The sequence below is a fragment of the Ursus americanus genome, chromosome 16 (genome assembly GCF_024610735.1).
Source record: "Ursus americanus isolate L20-20 chromosome 16, mUrsAme1.1.p, whole genome shotgun sequence".
Lineage (NCBI taxonomy): Eukaryota > Metazoa > Chordata > Mammalia > Carnivora > Ursidae > Ursus > Ursus americanus.
In genome coordinates this window covers 15,104,385-15,126,651 of record NC_142142.1, presented here as the reverse complement: position 1 = coordinate 15,126,651, position 22,267 = coordinate 15,104,385, and the positions used below count along the sequence as shown (strand labels likewise).

General features: G+C 36.1%; 1 long non-coding RNA gene across 2 annotated transcripts in view; it reads left to right on the top strand.

The window, feature by feature from the left end:
• LOC148108765 (uncharacterized) overlaps positions 1-22,267 on the top strand; it is a 1,465,056-nt gene that overhangs the window by 704,716 nt on the left and 738,073 nt on the right. The gene's annotated exons all lie outside the window — the stretch shown is intronic.

Sequence of the window (22,267 nt, the reverse complement as noted above, 5' to 3'; positions counted from 1 at the left end):
GAAAGTAACAATGATTAGTAGGACAGATGTTTCCCTTGAATGTGAAAATGTACGGGTTAAAACCACAAATTAAACTGAATATTCACAGTCTTTGCATGCATTTTTCAAGATGGTGGAGTACAAACTTTTGTGTAGTGTAAATCAGGTACTAGTCAAAGTTGTAAAGATCTGTGACCTGCAAAATAGATAATATTTGGAAATAACTAAACCATCCATTCTGGAGAATATATACGGAGCTGTAGTATGTTGGTAACATGAAATATTATTTGCCTTTATGGTTGGTGATTTTGACAGAGACTAGGAGAGACCTGGAAATGGAAAGCAGAACAATCAGGATTTCATGCCAGGTGCATTAGTCCATCAGTATATTAATGGAAGGTTTAGAAGAGCCTATGAATGGATTGTCATTATTCATTAGTGTATTACTATTTTTGTTAATATTAGATGTATCTCTGCTTTTTGATTGAAAATGCTATAAAATCAGTTGCTTTTGACATTTAATTGTCAAGATAGGAAGATTTTATAACAAATCTGATTTCTCTCATGTTGGTAATATTTATCTCTAGTTTCTACACATATTCCTTAGTTAATATTTTTCACTGGGACTTCTAAATTATAAGGCCATGAGAAAAATTTAAAAATATATGTAAAATATATGTGTCAATGACCTAAGTGTAATTTTTCAATTGAGGACATGATTGAGGCCAAAGAGATTCCTATTTTCGTTTGTTTGTAAAAACAGTGCAGATCTTCCTCTGCTTACCATGAAGTTATGTCTGGATAAATCTACTGTAAGTTGAAAATATCATTAAGTTGATAATCAATTTAATACACCTAACCTAACTTATTCAACTTCATAGCTTATCCAGACTACTTTAAACATGCTCATAACACTTATAGTTAAGGAAAATCATCCAACACAAAATCTATTTTGTAATATGGTTTTGAATATCTTATGTAATCTATTTCATACTGTGCTAAAAGTGGAAAATAGAATAGTTATATGGGTATGGAATGTTTGTAAGTGTGTTGGTTGTTTACCCTGGTGATCTTGGGGCCAACTGGGAGCTCCGGCTCACTGCTATTACACAACATCTCAAAAGAGTATCATAACACATGTCACTAGCCTGGGTAAAGAACAAAATTCAAAATATGGTTTCTACTGAATGTGTATTACTTTTGCACCTTTTTAAAGTCAAAATATCTTAAGTCAAACCATCACAAGTCAGGGATTGTATTGTAACTTACACCTTTATTTAAATAAAATTTGTGGTTATTCCTTCTCACAACCTTCACAAATACTTGCTGAAAACAGGTAATGAATACAGGTGCAGAATACTGATGAACAGGGGCGCCAGGGTGGCACAGCGGTTAAGCGTCTGCCTTTGGCTCAGGGCGTGATCCCGGCATTATGGGATCGAGCCCCACGTCAGGCTCCTCTGCTAGGAGCCTGCTTCTTCCTCTCCCACTCCCCCTGCTTGTGTTCCCTCTCTCGCTGGCTGTCTCTATCCTGTCGAATAAATAAATAAAATCTTTAAAAAAAAAAAAAAAGACTTAAAAAAAAAAAAAAGAATACTGATGAACAGGCCCAACTGGTGGACAGTGCCTAGTTAACTAAGATCTCAAGGAAGAGCAGCAGGGTCAACCATAAAACCCTAATTTACAATGCAAATTACCATCACTTCAAGAAAAATAGCATCTGATTTCTAACTCCAATAGTCTCAGTCATCAGGCTGATTTGGGGTAGCCCATTGTTTTTTTTGTTTGTTTTTTGTTTTTTGTTTTCCTGAATTGCTTAAGCAGTTAATAAGAAGATGGATGAGTGTCTTTGAATCAAAAGGATTCCTCTGTCTACTGACCTGCTCAGAGTTTATACAAAATCACCATCTAGGTCTCTTGAGATTATGACCCATGGATCTAATCTCCATTAAAGCTTTCTTCACATAGAATTAAGAGGCTCAAAATGAAGCATCTTTGGAGTCAGTACCCATGATTAAGAGGTTATTAATTCAAGAAGGTGGTCCTACGGTGATTATCAGTGTTTCATGATGCCTTCCCTACTTCAAATCTTACCACACCTCCAACTAACAAGTTGTTAATACCTTAGAGTATGGCATTTAGTTAATATGTGCTTTTGTTTGTTCTAATTTCATTAACTTAGCCTAAAGCCTTTGAGTCAACATTTGAAAACTTTGAAAAGAAGTTGAGAAGAGCTGATCTATTTGGTGATGGGAGAAGCTCAAGTTCTTTTCTGTTCAACTCTACCACCAACCCATCCCTGAGTTTGCTCTGAAGACCCTGTGCCCACAATGCTTAGAGAACATACACACACACACACACACACACACACACACACGAAGAAGAAAGAAAAAGAAAGAAAGAAAGAAAGAAAGAAAGAAAGAAAGAAAGAAAGAAAGAAAGAGGGAGAGGAAGGAGAGGAGAGGAGAGGAGAGGAGAGATGAGGGGAGGAGAGAGGCTGGGAGGGGAGGGGAGGGAAAGGGAGAGGAGGGGAAGGGAGGAGAGGAGAGGAAGACATTGACCTACCCCAGTCCTTTAAATTTAAGATGGAGAAACTGAAGCCACGCGTATTGAAGTGACGTGCCCTAGGTCACACACTGAGAGAGGGACAGGTCTGGTTGTACTGACTCCCATCTACAGAATCATTTTGACTCTTATAAAGAATATAGTTTAGGACAGCAAATGTGGCTCTGGAAAATGTGGACTTTCCTCCCTTTTTGCCGATCATATCAATTTGGTGGTTGCACATGTATTATAGTATTAGTTCATAAAGTGTGGTCAACGACCAGCAACATCAGCATAACTTTTTTTTTTTTTAAGTTTTTAAAAGATTTATTTGGGGGGAAGGTACAGAGGAAGAGGGAGAGATAAACTCCAGCAGACTCCACACTGAGTGCAGAGCCCCACGTGGAGCTCAATCTCATGACCGTGAGAACATGACCTGAGCTGAAACCAAGAATCAGAGGCTTAACTGACAGTGCCACCCAGGCGCCCCAGCATAACTTTAAAAAATACAAATTCTTGGGCCTACTCAGACCACCTAAATCAAAAATTTCTGATGGTGGGGTCTCAGAACTCATGGTTTAACAAGCCCTCCAGGGGATTCTGATATCCATTAAAGCTTGAAAACCTCTATATTAACAAAATTATTTGGAAATTAGCTCTATCTGTAAACTAATCTTAATTACCTGGCTTACTTACCAACAGGCAAAAGCCACTAAGAAGATACATAAAATTCTGTAAATAAAATAACTGAGAGGGAAGAATGAAATTTTGTTGATCACCTACCTTATACAATAAACTTTTTGATTTCTATCAGTTATTTAATCCTTAAGGAACATTCTGAAGTATATATATTATTATTGGAGCTTTGATGGAAAAAAATAGACTCAGAAAGATGAAATAACTTGCCTAAGATCATTCAACTGGAAGTTGCAGAGCTAGGATTTGAACTCAGATGTAATTGACTCCAAAGCTTTAAGTCTTCCCATTATGCACTGAAACCCACTGGGCACTACACACACCTGGGGTGGAAGAGCTACAACTCCAGGGGAAAAATCCATGCATTCAATCTCTTCATCAATATGGAGTGCTTTAATATTGATTATACTTAGGATGTAATATACCCCTCTCTTGATGTTACATGGAAACAATATTTTGTCACTCTGACACAAGAGAATGAATACCTTTTCTACTCTTCTTCATTCTACTTACATCTATTTGAATATCAACCCCGAAATTTCTATAAACTTGCCTAACGATGACAAGCTAATGTATATGTATATGCTCATTTTTTTTTCCTTCTTTAGCATTTCATGTGAGAAATAATGTAGCTCTGATGTGGCCTGTTTGGGGGCATACAAAAAGTTTCTGAAAAATGAATCATTACCTTAGATATTATGTAAATAAAATCATGTAAGTATTATGTAAATGTAATTACATATAGAAGTAATTATAGGGATATATATTGCAAACTTCAGAGTTGTAATATAGGAAATTATAGGAGAGGGTAATTATATATCATGTTCCCCAAAGCTTCAACATCTAGGAAGAAATTCATCCATTTTTATATCTGAAAGAGACATTAAATATTTTATTGTGTCTCACAGAGGGTGTGGTGAATGGGTGTTCTGATTGGGGAAATAGAGGATGAGTAGGTATTGTGAATTCAATTGGGAAGATGTTTGTATTGTGGAAGTGTATTAGTTCTAGAGCTGTTAAGTTTACTTGTCAATTATAGTCCTTATCTCTACTTGAGACTGGTTTCCAGTGTGTGGAGAGGAAAATTCTCCTTGCCTGCTCCACATTCTAGGATTCTGCCTGTCATCTAGTACCTTGTAATGTTCTGGAAAATTGAACTTGATTGGACAGGTTGTACCAATGGCTGCCAGAAGAAAAATAATCTAAAGAGAGAAATGCACAGAATTTAGCAGAGAAGGGCATGCAATATTAGTACTTGAGGGCCTGCATCAAGGATTGTATCCAACATGTGGTATGGAGTCTCTATATAGGAGAATTGATGGAGCTTGAGAGTACAATGCTAAATAAGTCAGAGAAAGACAAATACCATATGATCTCACTCATATGTAGAATTTAAGAAACAAAACAAATAAGCAAAAGGAAAAAAGGAGAGAGAGGGAAACCAAGAAACAGACTCTTAACTATAGAGAACAAGCTGATGGATACCAAAGGGGAGGTAGTCAGGGGATGGGTGAAATAGGTGATGGGGATTAAGGATTGCCCTTAACCACCAGTTGTGGTGAGCACTGGGTGATGTATTGAATTTCTGAATCACTATATTGTACACCTGAAACTAATATAACACTGTATGTTAACTACACTGTAATTAAAATTTTAAAAAAAATTTAAAAAAGGAGAAAAGACCAGAAATCACAAGTTAATGAAATCAGATTTGGAAGCAGACCAAAGCAAGAAGTTCAGGTACTCAGTCTTCTTGAGGGACAAATAAATATTTGGGAACCAGAGAAGCTAACTCTAAGACTCAAGACTCAAAGGACACCTTCTTTTTAGGACAAATGTAGCAATCAGTCACTGTACCTCACATATCCTATCCAGTTCTATCATTTTCCTAAGTTAATGTCTCCCCAATTTCTTTACTTCTCTCTACCTTCACTGCTATTGTCATACTCCATGCCACCTTCATCTTTTGCCTGAATGGAATACAGTTGCCTCCTAACCTCTTGCCTCATTGCTGCTTACTCTCTTCATAATCTGTTTTGCATACTGCAGCCAAAGTGATTAATCTTTCAGTCACTCCATATTGATTTTAGGGAAAATATTAAAGTCCTTAACATCATCTGTAAGTCTCTGCATGCTCTTATCCCTACTTACTTCTACAGTGTTATCTGATGTTCCTCTCAGCCCTGCTCCCTCTATAACTCAATACTGCCCGATTTCAGTTTCCTTAGGTAACATGCCTTTCCACATAGAAAGCTTCCTATATTACCCTTTCTCTTTTAGGTCTTACAGGTTTCAATTCAAATATTGTTTCATCAGGATATATTCCCTTTACAATTTTCTCTGGAAGCAAACACACACACACACACACACACACACACACACACACACACACACACAAAGTCTGGTCTCCTTTTATATTTCCTCATAGCTGCTGTTTTTTTCCCCCTCACATAACTAACTAGTTTGTGATTATATATTTCTGTGTTGATGGGAAAAAATGCCTGTCTCTCCAACTAAACTTAAACTACATGAAAGCAGGAACCATGTCTATTTTTATTGCGGAGGTACCCTAGAGCTCAGATCAATGGTTGCTGTGAATTGTTTGCTAAGCAAAGTCATAGATACGATACCAAAAGTATAAGTGACAAAAGAAAAAAAAAAAACACAGGTAAATTGAGCTTCACAAAAATTACAAAATTTTTGTACTATAAATAGTATCAATGAAGTGAAATGAAAACCCACTGAATGAGAGAACATATTTGAAAATTATTTATGTAGCAAGAGTCTTGTGTTTAGAATATATAAATGACTATTACAACCCAATAATAAATAATAAAATAATAATAACCCAGTAAAATGGGCCAAGAATATGAATAGTCATTTATCCAATGATGGTATACAAATGATCAATAAGTACATGACAAAATGCACAACATTACCCAATAGGGAAATGCAAATCAAAAACAACAATGTGGTGTTTCTTCATGCCCACTAGAATGACTGTAATAAAAATTAAGGATAATAACAAGTGTTGCTAAGGATATGTACAAATTGGATTCCTCATGCATTGCTGGTAGGGAGGTAGAATGTATAGCCAGTTTGGAAAACACTTTGGCTTGTCTTCAAAATATTAAACATAAAATTGTTATATGACTTCTAGCAATTTCATTCCTAGTTATATACCCAAGATAATTCAAAGCATGTCTCCATACTAAACTTTGTACACAAACGTTTATTATAGCAATACTCATAATGGCCCCGAAGTGGAAACTACCCAACTACCCATTCATCAACTGATGAATGAGCAGAGAAAATATAGTATATTTATACAATGGAATATTATTCGGCAATATAAAGAAATGAAGTACTGATACATGCTACAACATGGAGGAACCTTGAAAACTTCATGCTAAGTGAAATAAGCCAGTAACAAAAGACCATAAAATACCAATTATGGTTGTAATTCCATTTACATGAAATATCCAAAATAGATAAACATACAGAGACAGAAAGTAAATTAATGTTTACCTTAGAGTAGGCAGAAGAGAATTGGGAGGAAATAAGGAGTGACTGATGATGGGTACGTTGTTGGATTTTTGTTTTGTTTTGTTTTTTGTTTTTTCTTGGCACTAAAAAGTTTGTAAAATTAGATTGTAATAATGGTTGCACAACTCTGTGAATATATTAAACATCATTGATTATATATTTTAAATGGGGAGAATTGCATGTGTCAATAAAACCATTAAATTTTTTTTGTTATGACTTGAAAAGACAAATTTCTTATATTTAATGAGTAGGTACACGAATGGTCAAAAACTGTTAACACACACATGCCCACTCAAAAGTAATGCAAAACATCAGACATGGTAACTACGTGGATAAATATATATTTAAAAGAGAGTCTTACATTTAAATGTATTTGAAGGATATTATTATTTAAAGCAAAACTATTAACAATGTATTGTGAACTTTATAATGTACATAGAAGTAAAATATATGACAGTAATAGTGAAAGGGCAGCAGGGAGGAAATGGGAGTTTATTATCATAAGGTTCTTACATGTGATGCATTATCATAGCACTTGAAGGTAGACTATAATCAAAGATGTATGCTATAAATTCTAAAGCAACTATTAAAATAGTAAAACAGAGGGGTAGCTAAAAAATGAAGTTAAAAGCGATTAAAAATAGTTAATCCAAAAGAAAGCATAATAAGAGGAGCAAGGCTACACACAATATATGGGACAAATAGTTTTAAAAAAATTGATGGTAGATTTAAAAACAACTTTGATAATCTCATTACATATAAATGGACTAAATATCCCGATTAAAAGTGAGAGATTGTGAGGTAGGGTAAAAACTGTATATCAAATACAAGTATCATACATTGAATATAAAAATACAAATAGGTTAAAAGTTAAAAAAAAAAAAGAAAAATGCATGTCTTATTAACACTAAGCAAAAAACAGTTGCAGTAGATACATCGGACAAAGTAGATTTCAGGTGGCAACTCAGAAAGTGGAAGTAACAATGGTAAGCCATTATTCATCTAATAACACAGCTTCAAAGTATATGAAGTAAAATCTATCAGAACTGCAAGTAGAAATCAATAAATCATTATCATATTTAATATCAGAATACTCATAACAAATAGGGCAAGTCAACAGAAGATCAGTGAGGCTATATATAGATGATTTGAACAACACTAAAAACCAACTTGGCCTAATTAACATTAATAGAATACTGCACCCAACTGGAGCAGAATATATATTGTTTTCAAGTACACACAAAAGAGTTAGCAAGATAGACCATATTCTGGCCCAAAAATGTATTTCAATACATTTAAAATAATTAAAGTTATACAATATCTTCTATCATGTTAATGAAATTAAATTAGAAATTGGTAACAAAAGATACCTGGAAAATCCCCCAAATTTGAAAACCAAATAACAACAATTTTCTAAATAACCCATGGCCCAAAGAAAAAAATTAAGACAGAATTCAAGAAGTATTTTTGAAATGTGTGAAATGAAAATTCAACATAGAAAAATTTGTGAGATTTACCTATGACAGAATTTACAGGAAATTTTATAACACTAATGTCTATTTTAGAAAAAAAGAAGCATCATGAATGATTTCAGCTTCCACCTTAAGAAACTAATAAGAGAAAATTAAATGCATGGTAAGCAAAAGATAGGATATAATAAAGATCTGGTACAGTCTCCCTCAATGAAATAGAAGACAGAAATACAATAGAGAAAATTGATGAAACCAGAAGCTTATTCTTTGAAAATATCAGTAAAATTGCTAAATAGCTGGCCAGATTGATCTAGAATAAATATAAAATAAGACACACATTAGCAATATCAAGAGTGGGAGAGGTGAGTATTATGAATTAACTTCATGCCAATAGATCTGAAACTTAGATGAAATGGACGTATCTCTTGAAAGACAGAAAGTACAAAGACTCACTATGGTGATCTCAATAGTGTCCCCCAAATTACAGTCTTTGCAGGTATAGTGAGTTAAGGATCTTAAAATGAAATCTTCTTGGATTTAGGCCCTAAATCCAGTTACTGGTGTCTTTATAAGAGAGAGATTTACACATACATACAGAGAAGAAAGCCATGTGAAGACTGAGGCAGAGATTGAAGTTAAGCTGCCAGAAGCCAAGGAATTCCAGGATCCACCGGAAGCTGGAAGAGGCAAGGAAGGGGGAAGTTGAGGAATTACACTACCTGATGTCAAGATTTATTAGAATGCTATAGGAATGACTGTGGTAGTGGCATTAAGAAAAACATATGGAGGGGTGCCTGGGTGGCTCAGTCGTTAAGCGTCTGCCTTCGGCTCAGGTCATGATCCCAGAGTCCTGGGATCCGTCCCCCACATTAGGCTACCAGCAGGGAGCCTGCCTCTTCTTCTCCCACTCCCCCTGCTTGTGTTCCCTCTCTCACTGGCTGTCTCTCTCTCTGTCAAATAAATAAAATCTTAAAAAAAAAAAAAAAAAAAAGAAAGACATACGGGTCAATGAAACAGAATAGAGATACACAGATATAGATCCATACATTTATGAACAACTGATTTTTTGCAAAAGTAATTCATTGGATAAAAGATAGTCTTTCCAACAGATGGTTTTGGAACAATTGGATATTCAAATGCAAAAATGTGAACTTGAATCCATATCTCATATAGTATATAAAAATTAACAAAGTGGATCATAGATCTAAATTTTAAATGTAAAACTCTAAAGCTTACAGAAAAAAAGGAAAAAATAGTTGGTGTGGCCTTAGGTTAGGCAAGTTTCTTAGATATGATACTGAAAGCAAGATTTATAAACAATAAATTAGACTTCATCACAATTAAATATTTTTTTTCTTTTCAAAAGACACTAATAATTAAAAACCCACAGATATGGAAAAGGTGTTTGCAAATCAAATATCCAATAACAGATTTTATTCCAGAATATATAAAGAACTCTCCAGATATTATAAGAAGTCAAACAAACTAATAATAAACAGTCAAAAGGTTTTTACATAAACTTCATCAGAGAACACGTATGTATAGCAAATAATCATTTGTCATTAATCATTAGGGAAATATAAACTAAAACCACAAAAGATGCCACTACATCCCTTATTAGAATGTCTAAAATTAAAAGGAATCGTGGCACCAATTGTTGGCATGTATGTGGAGCAATTAGAAATCTCATGTCCTGCTAGCAGACATTATTGTATAATAGTAAAAACCCTTTTGAAGTCATTTTGGTGATTTCTTAAAAAGTTAAACACCTCCCAGTTGATAAAAGCATTTTATTCTTAGGTATTTACCCATGAAAAATGAAAGTATACATCTATATGAAGACTTATAGATGGATGTTTGTAGCAACATTATTTGTATCACCCCAACTGTGGAAACAACCTAAATATCCATTAACAGGTGAATGGATATATCAACTGTGTTCTAGCCATACAACAGAAGCTCACAATAAAAGGCAATAAGAAGGAATAAAATACTGACACATGCAGCAATACAGAGGAATCTCATAATAATTCTGTGATGAAGAAGCCAGATAAAAGAGCACATACTGTTTGATTTCCATTTTTATAAAATTCTACAAAGTGCAAACTAATCAGTAATGACAGGAAATAAATCAGTAGTTACCTGGGGACTAGGAAGTAAGTAGGAGTGGGATTAAAATAAGGGAGAAGAACTTTTGGGGTGATGGATATATTCACTATCTTAATATTGGTGATGATTTCATGAGTATATACAAATATCAAGGATTTTTAAATTGTACACTTACATCACACAAGTTTGAAAGAGCTGAAAAATAAATACAATGGTAGCAGAGAGAGCAGGGGTCGTATACAAGGCTTTTCCCCCCAGTCCTGCTCAGGGCTTGGGACTATATACTTCAGGCACTGTAGAGCCCTTGAAGGTTGTTAGTGGGCCAGTTACATTATTTGCATTTTAGCAATGTGACTGGCAGCAGTGAAGGGAAAGGATTGGCAACACACATTTTTTTTTTTTAAACATTGTAATGGAATTGCAACAAATGTTCCAAATAATCTCTGCAGGATTTCCAGTGAAACCAATTAGCATACATTTGAAAAAGTGCTGGTGGGGTTAGGGACTTATTCTGTAGCCATTAAAACAAATTGGCCCATGTTGGCCTACAAGCTAGTAAGTGGCAGAACAATGACTTAAAACCAAGCCTGTCTGATTCAAAGCCTATTTCTCTTTCCACTACACATGTCCTCTCCCACCTGGAGGATACAAACCTCATTCCAAAACCTAATGGTGATGAGGACTCAAGTAATCAAATGAGAATTTTCAGGATTTTCTTCAAATCAGAATGTGGACTAAATGTTATATATAATGCCAGGTCTGCTGCAGTGGTTCTTAATGGAAGCTGAGCAGGCTGTACTTGCTTCCCTGCTGAAGCCTGCTGTACAAATAGTGGATTACATCTACACCTTTTTATTTGAAAATATGAATCACATACCAAGATCATCCCCAAAGTGATGCATGTTAAAAGTGATTAAAATGGGAATCCACTGTCTTGCTTAAGGACGATAAATTCAGGAAGGCACAATGCTGTATGTGGGCACAATATTCCATACTGGTTCAAGAACAGCATCTCTAGTATAACCCAGATTAGATTGTTTCTCAGAGAAGCTCTAAGAGGTAGGAGGATAGAAAGCAAGAATGCCAAACTTAAATTTACTTGGCAAAGGAGAGGTTAAACTTTAAAATTAGCAGTCTTCTGGAAACATGAAAAGCAGTTACCCTTATTCCATCCTATTTGGAAGTCTTTGAAGGAATTCGACATTTTGACAATCTGAAATGTCAGTCATTCATTCTGTGGCAAATGCATAGAACCTACATGAAATTTGCCTGTTTGGCTGTTCAAAACTGTTGAACAAAACCCTCTTTGGACTTTGGCTAATAGTACTAATCAAAACTTTAATAATAGACTTGTCATTTACCCTTTTTTTTTTATTATAAGTTGGATGGGTCTGGAGATTGCTTATGCAATTTTCACACAAAAGAATGAGCAATGAGTGTTTCAGCCTTGTTACAAAATCATGTTTGCAGGCAAGAAAGAAAAGGGAATAAAGCTGGGCCCAAAGATTAAGGAATTCCTAATTTGGGTAATTTTACGTAGTCCTAGAGAGGGGAAAAAAGAGATTAGTTCTTATTCATTTATTGACTCTAATGTGCATTATCATGCATTAAGCAGAACAGTTAGAATACAGTGTGAACAGGTTAGACTCTCCTGTTGATTGTGGAGCTCATAAGGGAAATTAGTAGAGCAGAGCGATTAAACTGCATTTTAGACAACACTAGGTTCAAATTCTGACTTTCTGCACCCTGTATCTGATAAATTTCTTTACACTCCTGAGTAACTTTTCCTTATTTGTAAAATTAACTATTAACAATAATACACATTTGAAAGGATTTCTGTGAGAATCACATTACACCATGCATTCAAACTATGTAACTCAGCGATCTGTACTGTGTGCATTATTGTTACACATTGCAGGTTATTGTGGTGTACTTGAACACATTATTGCAGAGTAGTGGAAAAGAATACTGTGGGTCGGGTACTTTGCATGTGCTATCTCACTTTGTCTTCATAACATCCTCTATTTCTTTCATTTTACTAATGAGAAAACATAGGCACAAAACATTCGAGAAACTTAAAAAATCATTCAGTTAATAAGTGGCAGGGCTTGAATCAAGTTTCTGCTGGTTCCCAGCTCCATGTGTTTTCCACTCTGCAATGCTGCTTTCTAAATTAAGATTAAAAGGAAAAGAATACCACAAGAAATGGTCATTTATTAGTGGCAGTCCTGTGGTAAAGTTCTGTTACTAGCCAAATCTGCATATTTTTATCAGTATCTGTATATAAAATGGAATTGCAAAAGCAAATGTAAATATTCATATTTAACATGAGTTCCGAGAGAATTTCTCAATGAATATGCCCTCTGTTCTCATAAGTCTTTACATACATGAGTTTTGGTTGAACTTTCCAGCCATGTTTATGGTGATTGCACTTGCTGAGCCAAAATTTGGTTGTTCTGAAAGCAAATATTGCTGCTTCTTAAAATTATAAGTAAACTTGATATATTAAGCACTAATCATATATTGAAGCAGGCAGTCTGAGAAGACTGGCCCTGTTACAGGCTATCTAGTACGGTGGTTGGATAAGTGAAGCTAATTAGGGTCAGAGAGATTCCCACTCAGAACGCCCCCTCAGTCATTGTCTAGCAGTGTAGTCATGGGCAACTTAATTTTTTAGGTGCAGTTTCTTCAACTGTAAAGAAGAAATGATAGAGATAACAGATAGAACCTATGCATGGGGGTGTTTTAAGGATTAAGTGGGATCATGGTCCAGATTAATTAGCCCAGTGCCTGGCAAGTGGCCCTGAATAAACTATGGATGTGGATGTCGATGCTGTGTGGTTGTATAGGTCTCCATGGCCAGTTCTTTTTAAGTTCAAGTAAAACATTGTGAACAAATAGCCAATCCATAAGGATTATTAATCTGTGAAATGATGTTTTGATGGAAAATGTTTCCTAGGAAGCTCTCTAGCTTCAGTTCTCTTTCAATTATTCAGAATGTTTCAGAGAATATCTTCAATTAGGTGGTTGTGGACAGAGGAAAACACCTGGCAATCTTCATTTGAACAAAGAGGGGTTCATTGTGAAAGACTAAAGTACAGCTAGTCTTTCTCAGCCCATAGCTGCTGCAGGAGTGAGAGATGGCATTTAGAAGTTGCAGCCCTGGGGGGTATCAAGTCAGAAAGATCAACCTGAAATACTGAATTCATCAAAGTGTACAGTAGCCTATACATTTATAGAAGAGGGCAGGACTCTTCCATTAAAAGATAACGTGACCCATGCACAGATCTTGGTTTCTAATACCATTCTCCAGTAGAAGGTACCAAAAGTCCTTGGGTAAATGCCTGATTTTAGAGTGGGGACATAGAATATACAAGATAAACCTGGAGCATCTAGTAGGGCTAGAAACTAAGGAATTGATCAAAATACAAAATGATGAAGAAATTCCAAAAGGACACAGAAGCCAGCTGAAAGAACTCCCAATGGCCAAAGATGGAACAATTTGAGTCACAAAATAAAGAATGTTCTATTAACCTCTGCAACTGAGTATAAAGTATATACTTGTTATAAATAAATGATAAAAACATAAATAGGGGATAAGAGATAAATCTCCCACATAGAATTTCAAATAATTTGTATAAACTTGCTCCTCTACTCCTTAATTATGGGCTACATTTAGTGACTTGATTAAAAGGGTACACTATGGAAAAGAGGAAAAATGACTTTATAGTAGAGAATCCTAGCAAATACTACCTTAGGGAGTTGATTAGTGGTAGCACCATCCGTGATAAGTCATGTGTTGATCACATGTATCTTTGATATGTGTTGAGAATGGCACTTCACCTGTGCAGGTCTTCCTTTTCAAAACTTATAACCCCAGTGTAACCACAAGAAAAAAAAAATCAAACAAACCTAAATTGCAGAATATTCTATAAAATACCCGATTTCAAAACTGTCAAGGTCATCAAGGAAAATCTGAGAAACTATCACAGCCCAGAAGTCTAAAGAGACATGACTACTGAATGTAATGTGGTATAGTGAGTGGAATCTTGGAACAGAAAAAGGACATTAAGAAAACCTAATAAATGGATAATGTATGGAGTTTAGTTAATAAGAATGGGTAGATATTGGTTCATTGATTGTGACAAATGTGCTGTAGTAATATACACAATAACTGTAGGGGAAACTAGGTGCAGGGTATACAGAAACTCTTCTATCTTTCCAACTGTTTGTAAATCTAAAAATATTCTAAAATAAAACATATAATGTGCAAGGTATTCCTAAAATGACATAACTAGTTTTAAATTGAAGTTTTAATACTTTCTTTTAATAATTATTCTCATTTTCTAATATGATAGCTGTTAGCCATCTGAGGCTATTGAACATTTGAAATACGGCTAGTCTAAAATGAGATGTGCTTTAAGTATAAAATACACACCTGTTTGAAAGTCATAGTTCAGGGGTGCCTGGGTGGCTCAGTTGGTTAAGCAACTGCCTTCTGCTCAGGTCAATAAAGGCTTTCAGCCTTTGGAGGAGATTTTTACATATAGTTATTCATTTGCCTGAGATAGCACCTGAGACTAGACTAGGCCTGTGCAATCTGATGGATGGTCTTGGAGTCTAACTTCTCACCTCAGATGTTGCCTGCAGGGCCCATCTGTTGTGCTGTTAAGATTGCTCTGTGCATTATTTCCACCACGGATTCTATGAGAGGCCCCATGGTGAGTGTATAGCAAAAAGAGACAAAGTAGAGAGACGTTCTTTCTCCCTTTTTATCTAAAACTGCATGTGCTCTTCCCACGAACAATGGGTGGCTATATCCCAACCTTACAAACTTCCATCCATTACCCAAGGTAAATGGTATTTTATGTGAGTAAAAGAGCACTGATTTTATTCACCCTGCCTTCTGGGTGATACCTGGTGATACCTGCCATTTTCTTCCTTTTCTACCTGAAGAAGTTCTCATTTTCAAGACCTAGGTCCAGGTATCTGTTATTGTCAAGATTTTTTTCATCACAACCTTAAATGTCTCTGTGCTCCCAGGACACTGGCTGAAAAAAACTGTCTTTGACAATATCATAGCAAGTTCTTGACAGGATGGTAGAACTATATCTCACTCGCTCAATTTTGAGATCCTTGGCAGAAGAGACTGTGTCTCTTCTATGGTAGCAAGATTTGGGAAATGATTTTTGAAACTAACCTAGGTGTCAGCCCTTCCTTTGGACAAACCCAAATTAGGAGTCAAATAAATATAGGAAAAACTAATCATACCAATATGAAACAGAGAGGTAGTTAATGAATGAATGGCCACAATAATGTCATCCCTTACTCCTGGAGGTTATAGGTCAAGTTCCTGAGTATGCTTCTTAACTCCAATTACATTTACATAGGTCTTGTTTGCAATCTTCCACTTCTTTCCAAATATAATAATTCTCCCTACAATCTACCTTGTTATTGGCCCTAGTTTATTTTAAAATTACTGAGCAATACTATTTGCCCTTTTTTTTTTAAGTTCAATTAGCCAATATATAGTATTTTGCCCTTCTAATGCTGATGAGTCTATTATAAATGTTAATGGCTAGAACTTATTTTGGAAGGAATAGGAAAATAAGAGAGGCTTTGAGCAGTCTAAGGCAAGACAGATTAGTTTGGGCCTCCAGTAGATCAAAGGGGAGCATAGGCTTGGGATGGAAGCATTGAATTTATTTGGGTATTTATAATATTTGAACTTCATTGCACTCCTGTTATTTGGGGGAAGAGAGACAAAGTGGCTCTTAATCAGTTTACAAAATCTTTAAAATATATTTTTAAAATATGATAAAATAATCATAATATATTATAAATTAGGGACATCTACTTATCAGGAGAACAAAAAAGGAAACTCACAGAGTGGTAAAGATATTTTCAGTATGTATGTCTGACAAAAGACTTATATCCAGAACATATAAAGAACTTCTGTAAATCAATAGGGAAAAGGTAGTCAACCCAATAGAAAAATAGGCAAAGAACTTGGGTATTTCACAAAAAAAGGATATCCAAATAGCTATCAAAATATATGAAAAATATATGAATATATTAAACTCAACTAGTCATGAAGGAGTGCAAATTAAAAACGTAAAGTTTTTATTACTACATCTCCATCAAGCTAAGATAAACATTATGGAATGTATGAAGTGTTGGCAAGGATGTGGATGAATCAGAACTCTCCTATGCTGCTGGTTGGAGTGCAATTTGGTACAGACATTTGAAAACTATTTGATAATAGCTACTAAAGCTGAACATATGTATAACCTTAGCAATTCACTCCTAGCTACATACTCAACAGAACGTATTTATGTGTTTACTATAATCCACATACTAGAATAATGATCATGACTTTGTTCATAACAGCCGCTAATTGGAATCTACACAAATGTCCATCCACAATAAAATAGATAAATTAGGGGCACTTGGGTAGTTCAGTCGGTTAAGCATCTAACTCTTGATTTTGGCTCAGGTCATAATCCCAGAGTCATGATATTGAGCCTTGTGTCTGGCTTTGCACTCTGCTTGAGATTCTTTCCCTCTGCCCCTCCCCCTGCTTATGCACCTGTGCTCACACTCGCTCTGGTTCTTTCTCTCTCTCAAATAAATACATCTTGATTAAAAAAAACAGTTTAAAAAAAAAACAACAGTTTAAAATTTGTAAATTAGGTGTGGCATATTGATACAATGGAATACTATGGAACAGTGAGAATTGGGTGATCCACAACCACATTCACAAAGATAGATGAACCTCACAACTTAACATTGAGGGAAAATTCAGATATAATAGAGTATACACTGTAAGAATTCATTTTATATTAAATTAAAAGCAGACAGACCTAATATATATTGTTGGAATTGGATCGAAGTTACTCCTGGGTGAGAGGTGGGATAGTGACTGAATGGGAACAAAAGAGATGTCTGGGTGCTGGTTATATTTCTGTGTCTGGATGGCTTGCTAATTACATGTGTGTGTTTAGTTGTAAATATGTTTCAAACAGTACATTTGTGATATATAAGCGAATAATTCCAATAGAACCATTTGCAAATACAGTGCTGTAATACAAATTCTTGTCCATTTTAGGTGTGGGACAAGATAGAGTATAATACTGTCCTGGGAGCACCTATATGAGGTTGCATAGGAATGCGTAGGTGTGCTTGGACTACTCTGTGGTTAACATTAATGGAGAGCTATTCTAGACACTCTTCTGAGAATTTTACATGTATTGTGCCATTTAATCTGCATGGCAATATCAAGAAGTAAAAATTATCTCCATTTGACAGAAAAGAATTTTACTTGATTTGCCCAAGATAGTGGTAGGCTCAGATTCATAACCTTGTCAGTCTGACTTCAGAACCTGATCTCTTAGCTTCCATGCCATAGTCTCTATTTTTTTCAATTTACTCAATTTTATTAAATTGAATTCCTTTCTCTACAGGAGAATATTTTAAAGGGCAATTATTGTCTGGCAGTGACCTACAGCCTTCTCTGTACAACTTGGTATTCCCTCAATCTGGAATTCCAATATGGGATTTGTGAACCAAGTTCTTCTGTTTGCCTAGAATACAGATTTGCTCATAACAATAATATACCCTCTGCAGAGCAGCCCTGTGGGCTATGCATGTGTTGAGGAGCTACAGATGAGCTTAGCAATGGAAAGAGCCTGGACGATGCAAGGAGGCAAGTCAAGTTCATTTTGTCAGCATCAAACAGGGTGATGCTGGGGACATGATATTTGTGTACTCTGAGCCTCAATTTTTGCAGTTGCCAAATGGGAAAAATAATTACTTCTCTGATTCCCAAAGTGTAGTTTTTGCTCATTATCTCCTTTATCTTTTGGTTTTTGCTTCCTTTCCTTTCCTTTTTTTTTTTTTTTTTTGACTCTGTGCTATGTATCATCTAGCCACCCTTGCCTATGCTATTTCAGTTTATCCTCATGGTAATCTGAGCGTTACCTATTTCTATTTCCACTCTTCTGATGGGGAAATCAAAGCTAAAAGAGATTAATTCATATACCTGCATCATTTTTGCTCTGTGACTTAATGTCTCTGAGCCTCAACTATCAGATGGAAATAACTGTAGTTGTTCCATCTGGTGCCTAGCATGTTTTTTATTTGTTTATTTATTTGTTGTTATTGTTAGTGCTTTTGTTTAATTTTAATATTTACTGGACACCAGCTATATCCCAGGCAGTCTCCTAGGCACTTTCAAATATATCATCTCACTCAGTCTTCATAACAACATTGGGGTTGAAATTAAGTCTGTTTGACAGATAGAGACCCTCAAGTCTAAAAGTGGTGTGGTCATTTTCCCAAGCCCATCCAGTTAGAATCCAAGCCTAGGTTTATACTCCAGCGTGCAAGGTCTGTTCACTAAGCCCGGGGCCTTCACATTTTATGGTTCTGAAAATGAAAACGTTAATGTAAAAATAATCATTTAAACAATAGTTACAAAGGAAAAACTTAATTCTGAACAAAATTAAATGAGTTTTGTGTCCAAAATCAATGCCATTAACTTCTTTCTCTTTTTATCATAACTTGAAATGTTACCATTCATTCCAGTTATTTATTCTGTATTTATGCAAAAAGTATCAGTGAAGTGCCTAATTGAGACTAAGCACTGAGAAACTAGAAAGGGAAACCTACTTTTCCCTCCTTAAGGACAGGCTGGGGTTAGGTGGAGAGTAAAGATTGAGATAATGGAGGTCTGGAGACATGATAGACAAGGAAATATAGTTAAGAGCACACGTGGTATGATAAAAATAAGCACCGGAAGTAGGGTTCCCAAACCAAAGGAGAGGTGAGGCCCCATTTATTGATTTTTTAAGATGATAGGAAGCAACCAAGCAGAGAATGTGTATTAGGGCTTCCATGGGGGTAGACATAGCTTATGTAAAAACTATAAACCTGACAAATCCTAATGAGTTCTAAGATAGTCAGTCATTACAGGTTTTTGTGCTGAATCATGGTGAATGGCAGGGCCATGTGTTTTGAGACCCGAAGCTTACAAAAGTTGAGGAACCCTCTTTAAGGAAAGCATAGAATTAGGTAGGGTAGTGCAGGATGAGGTTGTGGAATATAGGTGAGGTTCAGTGGGATAGAGTCTGGAGCCGAGGACCAAGAAAGAATTCTTGAGATGCCTTTGGTGCAAAATTGGTGGTTTATTAAAGCATGGGGACAGGACCCGTAGGCAGAAAGAGCTGCTGCCCTGGGGTTGTGAGGACTGGCCCATTATATACCCTCAAGTTGGGAGGGGGTTAGGGATAGCCTAAGTCTCTAAGGAATTTTGGAAGCAAGGTTTCCAGGACCTTGAGGGGGCTAGCTATTGTTGGGAAAAGGTCATTTATTACCGTCTAATAAAACCTGAGTCATGAGACCCTTCAGATGTATATCGGTGGGCCATATGCTTGGGGGATGATTGCCAACACGTATCTTGGGGGTGGTGGTGGTGGGGTTAGAGATAAAGGAAGTTTCCAAAGGAATTTTTATACGTTAAAGTAGACTTACAGGATCTTGGTGGAGGGGAGGGGGTCAGGCTAGGACTGCCTTTTGCCCTTAGCAAAGTATTAACATCGAGGCAGCTGAGTTCCTAGAGGAATGTCACCATGCCTGTTTCAAGGACTTGTCAATGGGCTCCAGGTAGTAAGGAAATTTAACTGTGTCTACATACATTCCCTTCTGGAAGCTAGGTTACTGATAGCTTTGTTCTTGTAGACTGCTAAGACATTTGTAAACTGAGGGAGACTCAAGTCTTGCAAGATTGTGTTATCTATAGGTTAACTGTTTCTTTGTCCTTTAGGGCAGCCAGGAGTGCCCAGGAATGTTGTATACATTCCAGGGGGACGGGGTTGCAGGGTGTCAGCTTCTGCTTTGTCCTCAGCTTGCCTTCTGTTCCCTCATCAGTGCATACTTAGAATAAGAAAAGAAATCACAAAAAACAACTACAGTCTTAGAGATTTCAGTCCCTTTCTTCCTGAATCAGAAATGCTTATATAAAAATGTTTAAATGGAAATGCTTCCATATCAAAACTTATTTTCTTCTCTTTGCCTAGAACAGTCTGTAACTCCCAACCATTTCCAGTACTTACAGTGGCCCATGCTGGTGAAAAGACCTGAAATGTAAGCAAAATAAACTTCATCATAAATCTGTCTCTGGAAGGAGGTGAAGCTAGTCTGGTATGGTGAATAGAATTCTAAGATGATCCCAAGGTTCCCACCTGCTTAGTGAACATGCCCCGTATAATCTTTCTTGGGATGTAACCAGACCTGTGAATATAATGGCTGCCCTATCATAATCACGTTACATTATGTATCAAAGGTGAAAAGATTTTGCAGATTCAATTAAGGTGTCTAATCAGTTGACATGAGTTAATCAGAAGAGAGAATATCCTGGTGGACCTGACCTAATCAGGTAAACACTTAAGAGAGAGAGTTTTCTTGCTGGCTTTGAAGAAGTAGGCTACCACATTGTAAGAGGGCCATATGGTAAGGAATTGCGAACAACTTCTAGGAACTAAAAGCCAACAGCCAGCAAGAAAGTGGGGAATCATAGCCATGCAACAAGGAATTAAATTCTGCCAGCTATGATAGATTGGAATGGGGTACCATGCCTCAGAAAGGAACACAGTCTAGCTAACATCTTAACATCAGTTTTGTGAGACCTTGTGTAGAGGACCTACAAGAGCCATGCCTGGACTCCTGACACATAGAAACTGTGAAATAATAAATATGAGTTGTTTTAAGCTGTTAGATTTGTGATAATTTGTCATATAGCAATAGAACACTAAATAAATATATCTGGAAAGCTGAAACAAGAAGAGCGATATGCCATACTTTGAAATTCATAATACTGCAATGGTTGTTGTCTCCATAAGACTGTTGCAACAAAAAATGGCTTGAACTATAAGTTGTGATTTGTAAATATCTCTGGGAGTTATAAGTTAAGGATGATTGTTTTATTTCAGACCCTGGGGGAATTTACTGGGTAACCAGGGTTCATTGTTTTCGCATATGGGTTTCAGTGTTCTTGTCTTCACAATGAGGGAATGGGATGACTTATCTCCAAAGATTTTCCAACTCTGACAGTTTTTATGCAGTTGTCAAGAGTATTGTCAGAGGACAAGCTCCATGAGCCATTGGCCCCTCTTTACTTTTGGATAGGCTTCTCTGTATGTCTAGACACCGAATTTTCTTTCCATTTCAAAGTGGACTGGGTTCTGCACTGACATTTCTTTTCCACATAATATATTTGTAGAAGAGCAGCTGACTCTCAGAAATGCTCTATTCATTTAAATTAACCACACCTAAAACAGGAATCTGCTTGACCTGAGAATCTTCATTTAGAACTTGCTGATTCAATAGAAAGACATCAAATTATATCCACTGTTAATTTTAAATTAACTCAAAGTATTTAATTAACACCTCTTCAAACAGAAAAGGAAGTAAGGATACTTTCCACCAAAGGCAAAGAAGACCACTTAAGAGATTTTTTATAAATCAAATTTAAACCCCATATCCATTTAAACTCTTTCACAATTAAGAATATTCATGGTAGAGATGTACATAAAGCAATTAGCAGCTCTGGAGAATGGATGGGGGAGGGATACTAAGCAAGATTTGATTAAATGTCTAAATGAAGTGAAGCTGAGGCTTTGCATAATTGCAGAAGAGGAACCTAGTCCCTCAGGTTTATGTTAAAACTGTTAGGAAAACTATAAAACCTGTGAGCTCACTAAAGACCCTTAAATGTTATGGTGTACATGGAAGCCTGCTCAAACATTAGGTTCTAATGTCTTTCTTATGGGAAAAAAATGCAGGGCTGGATCAGGAGACCCAGCGGCTCTATCATTACTTCATTAGATGGCCCAGGCTAGGTCACCTGACTTCTTTGGGCTTAA